This window comes from Triplophysa dalaica, chromosome 21 (genome assembly GCF_015846415.1).
Source record: "Triplophysa dalaica isolate WHDGS20190420 chromosome 21, ASM1584641v1, whole genome shotgun sequence".
Lineage (NCBI taxonomy): Eukaryota > Metazoa > Chordata > Actinopteri > Cypriniformes > Nemacheilidae > Triplophysa > Triplophysa dalaica.
The window spans coordinates 16,477,294-16,492,293 of record NC_079562.1 but is presented as its reverse complement, the minus strand read 5'-3'; the positions used below and the strand labels follow the sequence as shown (position 1 = coordinate 16,492,293).

The 15,000-nt window shown below is 46.4% G+C and overlaps 42 non-coding genes across 42 annotated transcripts; 12 read left to right on the top strand and 30 right to left on the bottom strand.

The window, feature by feature from the left end:
- The first annotated feature begins 248 nt into the window (after positions 1 to 248).
- trnap-agg (transfer RNA proline (anticodon AGG)) lies at positions 249 to 320 on the top strand. The gene has a single exon. It is a non-coding gene; the product is annotated as a tRNA-Pro (tRNA).
- Positions 321 to 544: 224 nt separating this feature from the next.
- trnaa-agc (transfer RNA alanine (anticodon AGC)) lies at positions 545 to 617 on the bottom strand. Its single transcript has one exon. It is a non-coding gene; the product is annotated as a tRNA-Ala (tRNA).
- Positions 618 to 947: 330 nt separating this feature from the next.
- Positions 948 to 1,019, bottom strand: trnac-gca (transfer RNA cysteine (anticodon GCA)). Its single transcript has one exon. It is a non-coding gene; the product is annotated as a tRNA-Cys (tRNA).
- A 240-nt stretch (positions 1,020 to 1,259) lies between these two features.
- trnaq-uug (transfer RNA glutamine (anticodon UUG)) lies at positions 1,260 to 1,331 on the bottom strand. Its single transcript has one exon. It is a non-coding gene; the product is annotated as a tRNA-Gln (tRNA).
- A 282-nt stretch (positions 1,332 to 1,613) lies between these two features.
- trnap-agg (transfer RNA proline (anticodon AGG)) lies at positions 1,614 to 1,685 on the top strand. The gene has a single exon. It is a non-coding gene; the product is annotated as a tRNA-Pro (tRNA).
- Positions 1,686 to 1,909: 224 nt separating this feature from the next.
- On the bottom strand, positions 1,910 to 1,982 carry trnaa-agc (transfer RNA alanine (anticodon AGC)). The gene has a single exon. It is a non-coding gene; the product is annotated as a tRNA-Ala (tRNA).
- A 330-nt stretch (positions 1,983 to 2,312) lies between these two features.
- trnac-gca (transfer RNA cysteine (anticodon GCA)) lies at positions 2,313 to 2,384 on the bottom strand. Its single transcript has one exon. It is a non-coding gene; the product is annotated as a tRNA-Cys (tRNA).
- A 240-nt stretch (positions 2,385 to 2,624) lies between these two features.
- Positions 2,625 to 2,696, bottom strand: trnaq-uug (transfer RNA glutamine (anticodon UUG)). Its single transcript has one exon. It is a non-coding gene; the product is annotated as a tRNA-Gln (tRNA).
- A 282-nt stretch (positions 2,697 to 2,978) lies between these two features.
- Positions 2,979 to 3,050, top strand: trnap-agg (transfer RNA proline (anticodon AGG)). The gene has a single exon. It is a non-coding gene; the product is annotated as a tRNA-Pro (tRNA).
- Positions 3,051 to 3,677: 627 nt separating this feature from the next.
- trnac-gca (transfer RNA cysteine (anticodon GCA)) lies at positions 3,678 to 3,749 on the bottom strand. Its single transcript has one exon. It is a non-coding gene; the product is annotated as a tRNA-Cys (tRNA).
- Positions 3,750 to 4,084: 335 nt separating this feature from the next.
- On the top strand, positions 4,085 to 4,156 carry trnap-agg (transfer RNA proline (anticodon AGG)). The gene has a single exon. It is a non-coding gene; the product is annotated as a tRNA-Pro (tRNA).
- A 319-nt stretch (positions 4,157 to 4,475) lies between these two features.
- Positions 4,476 to 4,547, bottom strand: trnac-gca (transfer RNA cysteine (anticodon GCA)). Its single transcript has one exon. It is a non-coding gene; the product is annotated as a tRNA-Cys (tRNA).
- A 240-nt stretch (positions 4,548 to 4,787) lies between these two features.
- trnaq-uug (transfer RNA glutamine (anticodon UUG)) lies at positions 4,788 to 4,859 on the bottom strand. Its single transcript has one exon. It is a non-coding gene; the product is annotated as a tRNA-Gln (tRNA).
- A 282-nt stretch (positions 4,860 to 5,141) lies between these two features.
- Positions 5,142 to 5,213, top strand: trnap-agg (transfer RNA proline (anticodon AGG)). The gene has a single exon. It is a non-coding gene; the product is annotated as a tRNA-Pro (tRNA).
- Positions 5,214 to 5,429: 216 nt separating this feature from the next.
- Positions 5,430 to 5,502, bottom strand: trnaa-agc (transfer RNA alanine (anticodon AGC)). Its single transcript has one exon. It is a non-coding gene; the product is annotated as a tRNA-Ala (tRNA).
- A 330-nt stretch (positions 5,503 to 5,832) lies between these two features.
- trnac-gca (transfer RNA cysteine (anticodon GCA)) lies at positions 5,833 to 5,904 on the bottom strand. Its single transcript has one exon. It is a non-coding gene; the product is annotated as a tRNA-Cys (tRNA).
- Positions 5,905 to 6,144: 240 nt separating this feature from the next.
- trnaq-uug (transfer RNA glutamine (anticodon UUG)) lies at positions 6,145 to 6,216 on the bottom strand. The gene has a single exon. It is a non-coding gene; the product is annotated as a tRNA-Gln (tRNA).
- A 282-nt stretch (positions 6,217 to 6,498) lies between these two features.
- On the top strand, positions 6,499 to 6,574 carry trnap-agg (transfer RNA proline (anticodon AGG)). Its single transcript has one exon. It is a non-coding gene; the product is annotated as a tRNA-Pro (tRNA).
- Positions 6,575 to 6,794: 220 nt separating this feature from the next.
- Positions 6,795 to 6,867, bottom strand: trnaa-agc (transfer RNA alanine (anticodon AGC)). The gene has a single exon. It is a non-coding gene; the product is annotated as a tRNA-Ala (tRNA).
- Positions 6,868 to 7,153: 286 nt separating this feature from the next.
- trnac-gca (transfer RNA cysteine (anticodon GCA)) lies at positions 7,154 to 7,225 on the bottom strand. The gene has a single exon. It is a non-coding gene; the product is annotated as a tRNA-Cys (tRNA).
- A 240-nt stretch (positions 7,226 to 7,465) lies between these two features.
- On the bottom strand, positions 7,466 to 7,537 carry trnaq-uug (transfer RNA glutamine (anticodon UUG)). The gene has a single exon. It is a non-coding gene; the product is annotated as a tRNA-Gln (tRNA).
- Positions 7,538 to 7,819: 282 nt separating this feature from the next.
- Positions 7,820 to 7,891, top strand: trnap-agg (transfer RNA proline (anticodon AGG)). Its single transcript has one exon. It is a non-coding gene; the product is annotated as a tRNA-Pro (tRNA).
- A 224-nt stretch (positions 7,892 to 8,115) lies between these two features.
- Positions 8,116 to 8,188, bottom strand: trnaa-agc (transfer RNA alanine (anticodon AGC)). The gene has a single exon. It is a non-coding gene; the product is annotated as a tRNA-Ala (tRNA).
- Positions 8,189 to 8,518: 330 nt separating this feature from the next.
- On the bottom strand, positions 8,519 to 8,590 carry trnac-gca (transfer RNA cysteine (anticodon GCA)). The gene has a single exon. It is a non-coding gene; the product is annotated as a tRNA-Cys (tRNA).
- Positions 8,591 to 8,830: 240 nt separating this feature from the next.
- trnaq-uug (transfer RNA glutamine (anticodon UUG)) lies at positions 8,831 to 8,902 on the bottom strand. Its single transcript has one exon. It is a non-coding gene; the product is annotated as a tRNA-Gln (tRNA).
- A 282-nt stretch (positions 8,903 to 9,184) lies between these two features.
- trnap-agg (transfer RNA proline (anticodon AGG)) lies at positions 9,185 to 9,256 on the top strand. Its single transcript has one exon. It is a non-coding gene; the product is annotated as a tRNA-Pro (tRNA).
- A 224-nt stretch (positions 9,257 to 9,480) lies between these two features.
- Positions 9,481 to 9,553, bottom strand: trnaa-agc (transfer RNA alanine (anticodon AGC)). The gene has a single exon. It is a non-coding gene; the product is annotated as a tRNA-Ala (tRNA).
- Positions 9,554 to 9,883: 330 nt separating this feature from the next.
- On the bottom strand, positions 9,884 to 9,955 carry trnac-gca (transfer RNA cysteine (anticodon GCA)). The gene has a single exon. It is a non-coding gene; the product is annotated as a tRNA-Cys (tRNA).
- A 335-nt stretch (positions 9,956 to 10,290) lies between these two features.
- On the top strand, positions 10,291 to 10,362 carry trnap-agg (transfer RNA proline (anticodon AGG)). The gene has a single exon. It is a non-coding gene; the product is annotated as a tRNA-Pro (tRNA).
- Positions 10,363 to 10,681: 319 nt separating this feature from the next.
- trnac-gca (transfer RNA cysteine (anticodon GCA)) lies at positions 10,682 to 10,753 on the bottom strand. Its single transcript has one exon. It is a non-coding gene; the product is annotated as a tRNA-Cys (tRNA).
- A 240-nt stretch (positions 10,754 to 10,993) lies between these two features.
- trnaq-uug (transfer RNA glutamine (anticodon UUG)) lies at positions 10,994 to 11,065 on the bottom strand. Its single transcript has one exon. It is a non-coding gene; the product is annotated as a tRNA-Gln (tRNA).
- A 282-nt stretch (positions 11,066 to 11,347) lies between these two features.
- trnap-agg (transfer RNA proline (anticodon AGG)) lies at positions 11,348 to 11,419 on the top strand. Its single transcript has one exon. It is a non-coding gene; the product is annotated as a tRNA-Pro (tRNA).
- A 216-nt stretch (positions 11,420 to 11,635) lies between these two features.
- On the bottom strand, positions 11,636 to 11,708 carry trnaa-agc (transfer RNA alanine (anticodon AGC)). Its single transcript has one exon. It is a non-coding gene; the product is annotated as a tRNA-Ala (tRNA).
- A 330-nt stretch (positions 11,709 to 12,038) lies between these two features.
- On the bottom strand, positions 12,039 to 12,110 carry trnac-gca (transfer RNA cysteine (anticodon GCA)). Its single transcript has one exon. It is a non-coding gene; the product is annotated as a tRNA-Cys (tRNA).
- A 240-nt stretch (positions 12,111 to 12,350) lies between these two features.
- trnaq-uug (transfer RNA glutamine (anticodon UUG)) lies at positions 12,351 to 12,422 on the bottom strand. The gene has a single exon. It is a non-coding gene; the product is annotated as a tRNA-Gln (tRNA).
- A 282-nt stretch (positions 12,423 to 12,704) lies between these two features.
- Positions 12,705 to 12,780, top strand: trnap-agg (transfer RNA proline (anticodon AGG)). The gene has a single exon. It is a non-coding gene; the product is annotated as a tRNA-Pro (tRNA).
- A 220-nt stretch (positions 12,781 to 13,000) lies between these two features.
- On the bottom strand, positions 13,001 to 13,073 carry trnaa-agc (transfer RNA alanine (anticodon AGC)). The gene has a single exon. It is a non-coding gene; the product is annotated as a tRNA-Ala (tRNA).
- Positions 13,074 to 13,359: 286 nt separating this feature from the next.
- Positions 13,360 to 13,431, bottom strand: trnac-gca (transfer RNA cysteine (anticodon GCA)). Its single transcript has one exon. It is a non-coding gene; the product is annotated as a tRNA-Cys (tRNA).
- A 240-nt stretch (positions 13,432 to 13,671) lies between these two features.
- On the bottom strand, positions 13,672 to 13,743 carry trnaq-uug (transfer RNA glutamine (anticodon UUG)). Its single transcript has one exon. It is a non-coding gene; the product is annotated as a tRNA-Gln (tRNA).
- A 282-nt stretch (positions 13,744 to 14,025) lies between these two features.
- trnap-agg (transfer RNA proline (anticodon AGG)) lies at positions 14,026 to 14,097 on the top strand. Its single transcript has one exon. It is a non-coding gene; the product is annotated as a tRNA-Pro (tRNA).
- Positions 14,098 to 14,321: 224 nt separating this feature from the next.
- Positions 14,322 to 14,394, bottom strand: trnaa-agc (transfer RNA alanine (anticodon AGC)). The gene has a single exon. It is a non-coding gene; the product is annotated as a tRNA-Ala (tRNA).
- Positions 14,395 to 14,724: 330 nt separating this feature from the next.
- trnac-gca (transfer RNA cysteine (anticodon GCA)) lies at positions 14,725 to 14,796 on the bottom strand. Its single transcript has one exon. It is a non-coding gene; the product is annotated as a tRNA-Cys (tRNA).
- Positions 14,797 to 15,000: the final 204 nt, after the last annotated feature.

Sequence of the window (15,000 nt, the reverse complement as noted above, 5' to 3'; positions counted from 1 at the left end):
CATGTCGGTAAACAAACTTGTGCAGTGAGTGAGCGGTTTGTGGTTACATCATGGAACCCATGACAGACGAACGTTTCTTGATTCAATAGCAAACGTCTGCATACCAACTTGCAAAGGGGCTGACCAGTTTTTGGTTTGGCAACCGTGTTGATGAACTTGACCGAAACAAGAATTATTGACTCTTCAGTAGACTGACTTCCTTGTCTTTGCCCCGGCTTGGCGAAGCTGCAGATTTGGTTGAAGTCCGAGGCTCGTTGGTCTAGGGGCATGATTCTCGCTTAGGGTGCGAGAGGTCCCGGGTTCAAATCCCGGACGAGCCCTGCTCACTGATAATGTAGTTCCAGGTCACTTCGGATGCTGTCTGTTTGTGTTTATTGTGTCTTCAAAATAATGCACCTTGTTTTGAGAAAGGGAGTCACGTTCACGTTTTTTGCTCTTTGCAAATCACGTGAAAGACTTTTTTCCAGTTCCAAAACGTAGACCTTAGTCAGATGTTGAAGCTACCTGTCGGCCTCGTACGGTGGCTACTAACAAAACACGTCACTGGAGAATGCGGGCATCGATCCCGCTACCTCTCGCATGCTAAGCGAGCGCTCTACCATCTGAGCTAATTCCCCTACGAGGGGCACTGGCTGAGCTATCACCGGTCCGGTCCCGTTTGAAGATCCATCCAAAGTAGAAGTTTGCGGTTGAACACTGCTGAACGTTTTGAAAGGAAGCCACAGTGACATCTCAAGTTACCCGGATTTGTGTCGGTGACCTCTTGATCTGAATTCAAATACTCTACCACTGAGCTATACCTCCTCTTCAAGACTCCTTTAAACAACCATGGTAAACAACTGTTTATTCTACCAAAACGCAGAAACAAGGCTCGAGCTACAAGTTTCCTACTGGTGCTAGCTAAAACAGGCAACAGCAGTAACATCTGATTCACAGGGGCACCTGAAAGGGGGCACCCGGATTTGAACCGGGGGCCTCTTGATCTGCAGTCAAATGCTCTACCACTGAGCTATACCCCCATGTCGATACGTTTTCTAACCACAATGGAATACAAATGTTTAATTTTCCAGCACTTAGAAATATGCCTTTATAAAACAAGCGCAGGTTCATTCATTTCGTAGTGTTTTCTGTGGACTGGTTATATAGTTCACTGGATTCAAAGGTACTGACCAATACACATTGGACTCCACGAGTCACGTCGTATTGTGGACTCCTACAGTCTGCAATCTACTAATTGACAAGCATCTGGACACACAACGAGGTTCCACCGAGATTTGAACTCGGATCGCTGGATTCAAAGCCCAGAGTGCTAACCATTACACCATGGAACCCAAAAATGCAGAAAAAAGCTTGATTCAAATGACACATGTCGGTAAACAAACTTGTGCAGTGAGTGAGCGGTTTGTGGTTACATCATGGAACCCATGACAGACGAACGTTTCTTGATTCAATAGCAAACGTCTGCATACCAACTTGCAAAGGGGCTGACCAGTTTTTGGTTTGGCAACCGTGTTGATGAACTTGACCGAAACAAGAATTATTGACTCTTCAGTAGATTGACTTCCTTGTCTTTGCCCCGGCTTGACGAAGCTGCAGATTTGGTTGAAGTCCGAGGCTCGTTGGTCTAGGGGCATGATTCTCGCTTAGGGTGCGAGAGGTCCCGGGTTCAAATCCCGGACGAGCCCTGCTCACTGATAATGTAGTTCCAGGTCACTTCGGGTGCTGTCTGTTTGTGTTTATTGTGTCTTCAAAATAATGCACCTTGTTTTGAGAAAGGGAGTCACGTTCACGTTTTTTGCTCTTTGCAAATCACGTGAAAGACTTTTTTCCAGTTCCAAAACGTAGACCTTAGTCAGATGTTGAAGCTACCTGTCGGCCTCGTACGGTGGCTACTAACAAAACACGTCTCTGGAGAATGCGGGCATCGATCCCGCTACCTCTCGCATGCTAAGCGAGCGCTCTACCATCTGAGCTAATTCCCCTACGAGGGGCACTGGCTGAGCTACCACCGGTGCGTTCCCGTTTGAAGATCCATCCAAAGTACAAGTTTGCGGTTGAACACTGCTGAACGTTTTAAAAGGAAGCCACAGTGACATCTCAAGTTACCCGGATTTGTGTCGGTGACCTCTTGATCTGATTTCAAATACTCTACCACTGAGCTACACCTCCTCTTCAAGACTCCTTTAAACAACCATGGTAAACAACTGTTTATTCTACCAAAACGCAGAAACAAGGCTCGGGCTACAAGTTTCCTACTGGTGCTAGCTAAAACAGGCAACAGCAGTAACATCTGATTCACAGGGGCACCTGAAAGGGGGCACCCGGATTTGAACTGGGGGCCTCTTGATCTGCAGTCAAATGCTCTACCACTGAGCTATACCCCCATGTCGATACGTTTTCTAACCACAATGGAATACAAATGTTTAATTTTCCAGCACTTAGAAATATGCCTTTAAAAAACAAGCGCAGGTTCATTCATTTCGTAGTGTTTTCTGTGGACTGGTTATATAGTTCACTGGATTCAAAGGTACTGACCAATACACATTGGACTCCACGAGTCACGTCGTATTGTGGACTCCTACAGTCTGCAATCTACTATTTGACAAGCATCTGGACACACAACGAGGTTCCACCGAGATTTGAACTCGGATCGCTGGATTCAAAGCCCAGAGTGCTAACCATTACACCATGGAACCCAAAAATGCAGAAAAAAGCTTGATTCAAATGACACATGTCGGTAAACAAACTTGTGCAGTGAGTGAGCGGTTTGTGGTTACATCATGGAACCCATGACAGACGAACGTTTCTTGATTCAATAGCAAACGTCTGCATACCAACTTGCAAAGGGGCTGACCAGTTTTTGGTTTGGCAACCGTGTTGATGAACTTGACCGAAACAAGAATTATTGACTCTTCAGTAGACTGACTTCCTTGTCTTTGCCTCGGCTTGGCGAAGCTGCAGATTTGGTTGAAGTCCGAGGCTCGTTGGTCTAGGGGCATGATTCTCGCTTAGGGTGCGAGAGGTCCCGGGTTCAAATCCCGGACGAGCCCTGCTCACTGATAATGTAGTTCCAGGTCACTTCGGGTGCTGTCTGTTTGTGTTTATTGTGTCTTCAAAACAATGCACCTTGTTTTGAGAAAGGGAGTCACGTTCACGTTTTTTGCTCTTTGCAAATCACGTGAAAGACTTTTTTCCAGTTCCAAAACGTAGACCTTAGTCAGATGTTGAAGCTAGCTGTCGGCCTCGTACGGTGGCTACTAACAAAACACGTCACTGGAGAATGCGGGCATCGATCCCGCTACCTCTGGCATGCTAAGCGAGCGCTCTACCATCTGAGCTAATTCCCCTACGAGGGGCACTGGCTGAGCTATCACCGGTCCGGTCCCGTTTGAAGATCCATCCAAAGTAGAAGTTTGCGGTTGAACACTGCTGAACGTTTTGAAAGGAAGCCACAGTGACATCTCAAGTTACCCGGATTTGTGTCGGTGACCTCTTGATCTGAATTCAAATACTCTACCACTGAGCTATACCTCCTCTTCAAGACTCCTTTAAACAACCATGGTAAACAACTGTTTATTCTACCAAAACGCAGAAACAAGGCTCGAGCTACAAGTTTCCTACTGGTGCTAGCTAAAACAGGCAACAGCAGTAACATCTGATTCACAGGGGCACCTGAAAGGGGGCACCCGGATTTGAACTGGGGGCCTCTTGATCTGCAGTCAAATGCTCTACCACTGAGCTATACCCCCATGTCGATACGTTTTCTAACCACAATGGAATACAAATGTTACACCATGGAACCCAAAAATGCAGAAAAAAGCTCGATTCAAATGACACATGTCGGTAAACAAACTTGTGCAGTGAGTGAGCGGTTTGTGGTTACATCATGGAACCCATGACAGACGAACGTTTCTTGATTCAATAGCAAACGTCTGCATACCAACTTGCAAAGGGGCTGACCAGTTTTTGGTTTGGCAACCGTGTTGATGAACTTGACCGAAACAAGAATTATTGACTCTTCAGTAGACTGACTTCCTTGTCTTTGCCCCGGCTTGGCGAAGCTGCAGATTTGGTTGAAGTCCGAGGCTCGTTGGTCTAGGGGCATGATTCTCGCTTAGGGTGCGAGAGGTCCCGGGTTCAAATCACGGACGAGCCCTGCTCACTGATAATGTAGTTCCAGGTCACTTCGGGTGCTGTCTGTTTGTGTTTATTGTGTCTTCAAAACAATGCACCGTTTTAAAAGGAAGCCACAGTGACATCTCAAGTTACCCGGATTTGTGTCGGTGACCTCTTGATCTGAATTCAAATACTCTACCACTGAGCTATACCTCCTCTTCAAGACTCCTTTAAACAACCATGGTAAACAACTGTTTATTCTACCAAAACGCAGAAACAAGGCTCGGGCTACAAGTTTCCTACTGGTGCTAGCTAAAACAGGCAACAGCAGTAACATCTGATTCACAGGGGCACCTGAAAGGGGGCACCCGGATTTGAACCGGGGGCCTCTTGATCTGCAGTCAAATGCTCTACCACTGAGCTATACCCCCATGTCGATACGTTTTCTAACCACAATGGAATACAAATGTTTAATTTTCCAGCACTTAGAAATATGCCTTTAAAAAACAAGCGCAGGTTCATTCATTTCGTAGTGTTTTCTGTGGACTGGTTATATAGTTCACTGGATTCAAAGGTACTGACCAATACACATTGGACTCCACGAGTCACGTCGTATTGTGGACTCCTACAGTCTGCAATCTACTATTTGACAAGCATCTGGACACACAACGAGGTTCCACCGAGATTTGAACTCGGATCGCTGGATTCAAAGCCCAGAGTGCTAACCATTACACCATGGAACCCAAAAATGCAGAAAAAAGCTCGATTCAAATGACAAATGTCGGTAAACAAACTTGTGCAGTGAGTGAGCGGTTTGTGGTTACATCATGGAACCCATGACAGACGAACGTTTCTTGATTCAATAGCAAACGTCTGCATACCAACTTGCAAAGGGGCTGACCAGTTTTTGGTTTGGCAACCGTGTTGATGAACTTGACCGAAACAAGAATTATTGACTCTTCAGTAGACTGACTTCCTAGTCTTTGCCCCGGCTTGGCGAAGCTGCAGATTTGGTTGAAGTCCGAGGCTCGTTGGTCTAGGGGCATGATTCTCGCTTAGGGTGCGAGAGGTCCCGGGTTCAAATCCCGGACGAGCCCTGCTCACTGATAATGTAGTTCCAGGTCACTTCGGGTGCTGTGTTTATTGTGTCTTCAAAACAATGCACCTTGTTTTGAGAAAGGGAGTCACGTTCACGTTTTTTGCTCTTTGCAAATCACGTGAAAGACTTTTTTCCAGTTCCAAAACGTAGACCTTAGTCAGATGTTGAAGCTACCTGTCGGCCTCGTACGGTGGCTACTAACAAAACACGTCACTGGAGAATGCGGGCATCGATCCCGCTACCTCTCGCATGCTAAGCGAGCGCTCTACCATCTGAGCTAATTCCCCTACGAGGGGCACTGGCTGAGCTATCACCGGTCCGGTCCCGTTTGAAGATCCATCCAAAGTAGAAGTTTGCGGTTGAACACTGCTGAACGTTTTAAAAGGAAGCCACAGTGACATCTCAAGTTACCCGGATTTGTGTCGGTGACCTCTTGATCTGAATTCAAATACTCTACCACTGAGCTATACCTCCTCTTCAAGACTCCTTTAAACAACCATGGTAAACAACTGTTTATTCTACCAAAACGCAGAAACAAGGCTCGAGCTACAAGTTTCCTACTGGTGCTAGCTAAAACAGGCAACAGCAGTAACATCTGATTCACAGGGGCACCTGAAAGGGGGCACCCGGATTTGAACCGGGGGCCTCTTGATCTGCAGTCAAATGCTCTACCACTGAGCTATACCCCCATGTCGATACGTTTTCTAACCACAATGGAATACAAATGTTTAATTTTCCAGCACTTAGAAATATGCCTTTAAAAAACAAGCGCAGGTTCATTCATTTCGTAGTGTTTTCTGTGGACTGGTTATATAGTTAACTGGATTCAAAGGTACTGACCAATACACATTGGACTCCACGAGTCACGTCGTATTGTGGACTCCTACAGTCTGCAATCTACTATTTGACAAGCATCTGGACACACAACGAGGTTCCACCGAGATTTGAACTCGGATCGCTGGATTCAAAGCCCAGAGTGCTAACCATTACACCATGGAACCCAAAAATGCAGAAAAAAGCTCGATTCAAATGACACATGTCGGTAAACAAACTTGTGCAGTGAGTGAGCGGTTTGTGGTTACATCATGGAACCCATGACAGACGAACGTTTCTTGATTCAATAGCAAACGTCTGCATACCAACTTGCAAAGGGGCTGACCAGTTTTTGGTTTGGCAACCGTGTTGATGAACTTGACCGAAACAAGAATTATTGACTCTTCAGTAGACTGACTTCCTTGTCTTTGCCCCGGCTTGGCGAAGCTGCAGATTTGGTTGAAGTCCGAGCCTCGTTGGTCTAGGGGCATGATTCTCGCTTAGGGTGCGAGAGGTCCCGGGTTCAAATCCCGGACGAGCCCTGCTCACTGATAATGTAGTTCCAGGTCACTTCGGGTGCTGTCTGTTTGTGTTTATTGTGTCTTCAAAACAATGCACCTTGTTTTGAGAAAGGGAGTCACGTTCACGTTTTTTGCTCTTTGCAAATCACGTGAAAGACTTTTTTCCAGTTCCAAAACGTAGACCTTAGTCAGATGTTGAAGCTACCTGTCGGCCTCGTACGGTGGCTACTAACAAAACACGTCACTGGAGAATGCGGGCATCGATCCCGCTACCTCTCGCATGCTAAGCGAGCGCTCTACCATCTGAGCTAATTCCCCTACGAGGGGCACTGGCTGAGCTATCACCGGTCCGGTCCCGTTTGAAGATCCATCCAAAGTAGAAGTTTGCGGTTGAACACTGCTGAACGTTTTAAAAGGAAGCCACAGTGACATCTCAAGTTACCCGGATTTGTGTCGGTGACCTCTTGATCTGAATTCAAATACTCTACCACTGAGCTATACCTCCTCTTCAAGACGCAGAAACAAGGCTCGGGCTACATGTTTCCTACTGGTGCTAGCTAAAACAGGCAACAGCAGTAACATCTGGTTCACAGGGGCACCTGAAAGGGGGCACCCGGATTTGAACCGGGGGCCTCTTGATCTGCAGTCAAATGCTCTACCACTGAGCTATACCCCCATGTCGATACGTTTTCTAACCACAATGGAATACAAATGTTTAATGTTCCAGCACTTAGAAAAATGCCTTTAAAAAACAAGCGCAGGTTCATTCATTTCGTAGTGTTTTCTGTGGACTGGTTATATAGTTCACTGGATTCAAAGGTACTGACCAATACACATTGGACTCCACGAGTCACGTCGTATTGTGGACTCCTACAGTCTGCAATCTACTATTTGACAAGCATCTGGACACACAACGAGGTTCCACCGAGATTTGAACTCGGATCGCTGGATTCAAAGCCCAGAGTGCTAACCATTACACCATGGAACCCAAAAATGCAGAAAAAAGCTCGATTCAAATGACACATGTCGGTAAACAAACTTGTGCAGTGAGTGAGCGGTTTGTGGTTACATCATGGAACCCATGACAGACGAACGTTTCTTGATTCAATAGCAAACGTCTGCATACCAACTTGCAAAGGGGCTGACCAGTTTTTGGTTTGGCAACCGTGTTGATGAACTTGACCGAAACAAGAATTATTGACTCTTCAGTAGACTGACTTCCTTGTCTTTGCCCCGGCTTGGCGAAGCTGCAGATTTGGTTGAAGTCCGAGGCTCGTTGGTCTAGGGGCATGATTCTCGCTTAGGGTGCGAGAGGTCCCGGGTTCAAATCCCGGACGAGCCCTGCTCACTGATAATGTAGTTCCAGGTCACTTCGGGTGCGGTCTGTTTGTGTTTATTGTGTCTTCAAAACAATGCACCTTGTTTTGAGAAAGGGAGTCACGTTCACGTTTTTTGCTCTTTGCAAATCACGTGAAAGACTTTTTTCCAGTTCCAAAACGTAGACCTTAGTCAGATGGTGAAGCTACCTGTCGGCCTCGTACGGTGGCTACTAACAAAACACGTCACTGGAGAATGCGGGCATCGATCCCGCTACCTCTCGCATGCTAAGCGAGCGCTCTACCATCTGAGCTAATTCCCCTACGAGGGGCACTGGCTGAGCTATCACCGGTCCGGTCCCGTTTGAAGATCCATCCAAAGTAGAAGTTTGCGGTTGAACACTGCTGAACGTTTTGAAAGGAAGCCACAGTGACATCTCAAGTTACCCGGATTTGTGTCGGTGACTTCTTGATCTGAATTCAAATACTCTACCACTGAGCTATACCTCCTCTTCAAGACTCCTTTAAACAACCATGGTAAACAACTGTTTATTCTACCAAAACTTTGAAACAAGGCTCGGGCTACAAGTTTCCTACTGGTGCTAGCTAAAACAGGCAACAGCAGTAACATCTGATTCACAGGGGCACCTGAAAGGGGGCACCCGGATTTGAACCGGGGGCCTCTTGATCTGCAGTCAAATGCTCTACCACTGAGCTATACCCCCATGTCGATACGTTTTCTAACCACAATGGAATACAAATGTTTAATGTTCCAGCACTTAGAAATATGCCTTTAAAAAACAAGCGCAGGTTCATTCATTTCGTAGTGTTTTCTGTGGACTGGTTATATAGTTCACTGGATTCAAAGGTACTGACCAATACACATTGGACTCCACGAGTCACGTCGTATTGTGGACTCCTACAGTCTGCAATCTACTATTTGACAAGCATCTGGACACACAACGAGGTTCCACCGAGATTTGAACTCGGATCGCTGGATTCAAAGCCCAGAGTGCTAACCATTACACCATGGAACCCAAAAATGCAGAAAAAAGCTCGATTCAAATCACACATGTCGGTAAACAAACTTGTGCAGTGAGTGAGCGGTTTGTGGTTACATCATGGAACCCATGACAGACGAACGTTTCTTGATTCAATAGCAAACGTCTGCATACCAACTTGCAAAGGGGCTGACCAGTTTTTGGTTTGGCAACCGTGTTGATGAACTTGACCGAAACAAGAATTATTGACTCTTCAGTAGACTGACTTCCTTGTCTTTGCCCCGGCTTGGCGAAGCTGCAGATTTGGTTGAAGTCCGAGGCTCGTTGGTCTAGGGGCATGATTCTCGCTTAGGGTGCGAGAGGTCCCGGGTTCAAATCCCGGACGAGCCCTGCTCACTGATAATGTAGTTCCAGGTCACTTCGGGTGCTGTCTGTTTGTGTTTATTGTGTCTTCAAAATAATGCACCTTGTTTTGAGAAAGGGAGTCACGTTCACGTTTTTTGCTCTTTGCAAATCACGTGAAAGACTTTTTTCCAGTTCCAAAACGTAGACCTTAGTCAGATGTTGAAGCTACCTGTCGGCCTCGTATGGTGGCTACTAACAAAACACGTCTCTGGAGAATGCGGGCATCGATCCCGCTACCTCTCGCATGCTAAGCGAGCGCTCTACCATCTGAGCTAATTCCCCTACGAGGGGCACTGGCTGAGCTACCACCGGTGCGTTCCAGTTTGAAGATCCATCCAAAGTACAAGTTTGCGGTTGAACACTGCTGAACGTTTTAAAAGGAAGCCACAGTGACATCTCAAGTTACCCGGATTTGTGTCGGTGACCTCTTGATCTGATTTCAAATACTCTACCACTGAGCTACACCTCCTCTTCAAGACTCCTTTAAACAACCATGGTAAACAACTGTTTATTCTACCAAAACGCAGAAACAAGGCTCGGGCTACAAGTTTCCTACTGGTGCTAGCTAAAACAGGCAACAGCAGTAACATCTGATTCACAGGGGCACCTGAAAGCGGGCACCCGGATTTGAACCGGGGGCCTCTTGATCTGCAGTCAAATGCTCTACCACTGAGCTATACCCCCATGTCGATACGTTTTCTAACCACAATGGAATACAAATGTTACACCATGGAACCCAAAAATGCAGAAAAAAGCTCGATTCAAATGACACATGTCGGTAAACAAACTTGTGCAGTGAGTGAGCGGTTTGTGGTTACATCATGGAACCCATGACAGACGAACGTTTCTTGATTCAATAGCAAACGTCTGCATACCAACTTGCAAAGGGGCTGACCAGTTTTTGGTTTGGCAACCGTGTTGATGAACTTGACCGAAACAAGAATTATTGACTCTTCAGTAGACTGACTTCCTTGTCTTTGCCCCGGCTTGGCGAAGCTGCAGATTTGGTTGAAGTCCGAGGCTCGTTGGTCTAGGGGCATGATTCTCGCTTAGGGTGCGAGAGGTCCCGGGTTCAAATCACGGACGAGCCCTGCTCACTGATAATGTAGTTCCAGGTCACTTCGGGTGCTGTCTGTTTGTGTTTATTGTGTCTTCAAAACAATGCACCGTTTTAAAAGGAAGCCACAGTGACATCTCAAGTTACCCGGATTTGTGTCGGTGACCTCTTGATCTGAATTCAAATACTCTACCACTGAGCTATACCTCCTCTTCAAGACTCCTTTAAACAACCATGGTAAACAACTGTTTATTCTACCAAAACGCAGAAACAAGGCTCGGGCTACAAGTTTCCTACTGGTGCTATCTAAAACAGGCAACAGCAGTAACATCTGATTCACAGGGGCACCTGAAAGGGGGCACCCGGATTTGAACCGGGGGCCTCTTGATCTGCAGTCAAATGCTCTACCACTGAGCTATACCCCCATGTCGATACGTTTTCTAACCACAATGGAATACAAATGTTTAATTTTCCAGCACTTAGAAATATGCCTTTAAAAAACAAGCGCAGGTTCATTCATTTCGTAGTGTTTTCTGTGGACTGGTTATATAGTTCACTGGATTCAAAGGTACTGACCAATACACATTGGACTCCACGAGTCACGTCGTATTGTGGACTCCTACAGTCTGCAATCTACTATTTGACAAGCATCTGGACACACAACGAGGTTCCACCGAGATTTGAACTCGGATCGCTGGATTCAAAGCCCAGAGTGCTAACCATTACACCATGGAACCCAAAAATGCAGAAAAAAGCTCGATTCAAATGACACATGTCGGTAAACAAACTTGTGCAGTGAGTGAGCGGTTTGTGGTTACATCATGGAACCCATGACAGACGAACGTTTCTTGATTCAATAGCAAACGTCTGCATACCAACTTGCAAAGGGGCTGACCAGTTTTTGGTTTGGCAACCGTGTTGATGAACTTGACCGAAACAAGAATTATTGACTCTTCAGTAGACTGACTTCCTTGTCTTTGCCCCGGCTTGGCGAAGCTGCAGATTTGGTTGAAGTCCGAGGCTCGTTGGTCTAGGGGCATGATTCTCGCTTAGGGTGCGAGAGGTCCCGGGTTCAAATCCCGGACGAGCCCTGCTCACTGATAATGTAGTTCCAGGTCACTTCGGGTGCTGTGTTTATTGTGTCTTCAAAACAATGCACCTTGTTTTGAGAAAGGGAGTCACGTTCACGTTTTTTGCTCTTTGCAAATCACGTGAAAGACTTTTTTCCAGTTCCAAAACGTAGACCTTAGTCAGATGTTGAAGCTACCTGTCGGCCTCGTACGGTGGCTACTAACAAAACACGTCACTGGAGAATGCGGGCATCGATCCCGCTACCTCTCGCATGCTAAGCGAGCGCTCTACCATCTGAGCTAATTCCCCTACGAGGGGCACTGGCTGAGCTATCACCGGTCCGGTCCCGTTTGAAGATCCATCCAAAGTAGAAGTTTGCGGTTGAACACTGCTGAACGTTTTAAAAGGAAGCCACAGTGACATCTCAAGTTACCCGGATTTGTGTCGGTGACCTCTTGATCTGAATTCAAATACTCTACCACTGAGCTATACCTCCTCTTCAAGACTCCTTTAAACAACCATGGTAAACAACTGTTTATTCTACCAAAACGCAGAAACAAGGCTCGAGCTACAAGTTTCCTACTGGTGCTAGCTAAAACAGGCAACAGCAGTAACATCTGATTCACAGGGGCACCTGAAAGGGGGCACCCGGATTTGAACCGGGGGCCTCTTGATCTGCAGTCAAATGCTCTACCACTGAGCTATACACCCATGTCGATACGTTTTCTAACCACAATGGAATACAAATGTTTAATTTTCCAGCACTTAGAAATATGCCTTTAAAAAACAAGCGCAGGTTCATTCATTTCGTAGTGTTTTCTGTGGACTGGTTATATAGTTAACTGGATTCAAAGGTACTGACCAATACACATTGGACTCCACGAGTCACGTCGTATTGTGGACTCCTACAGTCTGCAATCTACTATTTGACAAGCATCTGGACACACAACGAGGTTCCACCGAGATTTGAACTCGGATCGCTGGATTCAAAGCCCAGAGTGCTAACCATTACACCATGGAACCCAAAAATGCAGAAAAAAGCTCGATTCAAATGACACATGTCGGTAAACAAACTTGTGCAGTGAGTGAGCGGTTTGTGGTTACATCATGGAACCCATGACAGACGAACGTTTCTTGATTCAATAGCAAACGTCTGCATACCAACTTGCAAAGGGGCTGACCAGTTTTTGGTTTGGCAACCGTGTTGATGAACTTGACCGAAACAAGAATTATTGACTCTTCAGTAGACTGACTTCCTTGTCTTTGCCCCGGCTTGGCGAAGCTGCAGATTTGGTTGAAGTCCGAGCCTCGTTGGTCTAGGGGCATGATTCTCGCTTAGGGTGCGAGAGGTCCCGGGTTCAAATCCCGGACGAGCCCTGCTCACTGATAATGTAGTTCCAGGTCACTTCGGGTGCTGTCTGTTTGTGTTTATTGTGTCTTCAAAACAATGCACCTTGTTTTGAGAAAGGGAGTCACGTTCACGTTTTTTGCTCTTTGCAAATCACGTGAAAGACTTTTTTCCAGTTCCAAAACGTAGACCTTAGTCAGATGTTGAAGCTACCTGTCGGCCTCGTACGGTGGCTACTAACAAAACACGTCACTGGAGAATGCGGGCATCGATCCCGCTACCTCTCGCATGCTAAGCGAGCGCTCTACCATCTGAGCTAATTCCCCTACGAGGGGCACTGGCTGAGCTATCACCGGTCCGGTCCCGTTTGAAGATCCATCCAAAGTAGAAGTTTGCGGTTGAACACTGCTGAACGTTTTAAAAGGAAGCCACAGTGACATCTCAAGTTACCCGGATTTGTGTCGGTGACCTCTTGATCTGAATTCAAATACTCTACCACTGAGCTATACCTCCTCTTCAAGACGCAGAAACAAGGCTCGGGCTACATGTTTCCTACTGGTGCTAGCTAAAACAGGCAACAGCAGTAACATCTGGTTCACAGGGGCACCTGAAAGGGGGCACCCGGATTTGAACCGGGGGCCTCTTGATCTGCAGTCAAATGCTCTACCACTGAGCTATACCCCCATGTCGATACGTTTTCTAACCACAATGGAATACAAATGTTTAATGTTCCAGCACTTAGAAAAATGCCTTTAAAAAACAAGCGCAGGTTCATTCATTTCGTAGTGTTTTCTGTGGACTGGTTATATAGTTCACTGGATTCAAAGGTACTGACCAATACACATTGGACTCCACGAGTCACGTCGTATTGTGGACTCCTACAGTCTGCAATCTACTATTTGACAAGCATCTGGACACACAACGAGGTTCCACCGAGATTTGAACTCGGATCGCTGGATTCAAAGCCCAGAGTGCTAACCATTACACCATGGATCCCAAAAATGCAGAAAAAAGCTCGATTCAAATGACACATGTCGGTAAACAAACTTGTGCAGTGAGTGAGCGGTTTGTGGTTACATCATGGAACCCATGACAGACGAACGTTTCTTGATTCAATAGCAAACGTCTGCATACCAACTTGCAAAGGGGCTGACCAGTTTTTGGTTTGGCAACCGTGTTGATGAACTTGACCGAAACAAGAATTATTGACTCTTCAGTAGACTGACTTCCTTGTCTTTGCCCCGGCTTGGCGAAGCTGCAGATTTGGTTGAAGTCCGAGGCTCGTTGGTCTAGGGGCATGATTCTCGCTTAGGGTGCGAGAGGTCCCGGGTTCAAATCCCGGACGAGCCCTGCTCACTGATAATGTAGTTCCAGGTCACTTCGGGTGCGGTCTGTTTGTGTTTATTGTGTCTTCAAAACAATGCACCTTGTTTTGAGAAAGGGAGTCACGTTCACGTTTTTTGCTCTTTGCAAATCACGTGAAAGACTTTTTTCCAGTTCCAAAACGTAGACCTTAGTCAGATGGTGAAGCTACCTGTCGGCCTCGTACGGTGGCTACTAACAAAACACGTCACTGGAGAATGCGGGCATCGATCCCGCTACCTCTCGCATGCTAAGCGAGCGCTCTACCATCTGAGCTAATTCCCCTACGAGGGGCACTGGCTGAGCTATCACCGGTCCGGTCCCGTTTGAAGATCCATCCAAAGTAGAAGTTTGCGGTTGAACACTGCTGAACGTTTTGAAAGGAAGCCACAGTGACATCTCAAGTTACCCGGATTTGTGTCGGTGACCTCTTGATCTGAATTCAAATACTCTACCACTGAGCTATACCTCCTCTTCAAGACTCCTTTAAACAACCATGGTAAACAACTGTTTATTCTACCAAAACTTTGAAACAAGGCTCGGGCTACAAGTTTCCTACTGGTGCTAGCTAAAACAGGCAACAGCAGTAACATCTGATTCACAGGGGCACCTGAAAGGGGGCACCCGGATTTGAACCGGGGGCCTCTTGATCTGCAGTCAAATGCTCTACCACTGAGCTATACCCCCATGTCGATACGTTTTCTAACCACAATGGAATACAAATGTTTAATGTTCCAGCACTTAGAAATATGCCTTTAAAAAACAAGCGCAGGTTCATTCATTTCGTAGTGTTTTCTGTGGACTGGTTATATAGTTCACTGGATTCAAAGGTACTGACCAATACACATTGGACTCCACGAGTCACGTCGTATTGTGGACTCCTACAGTCTG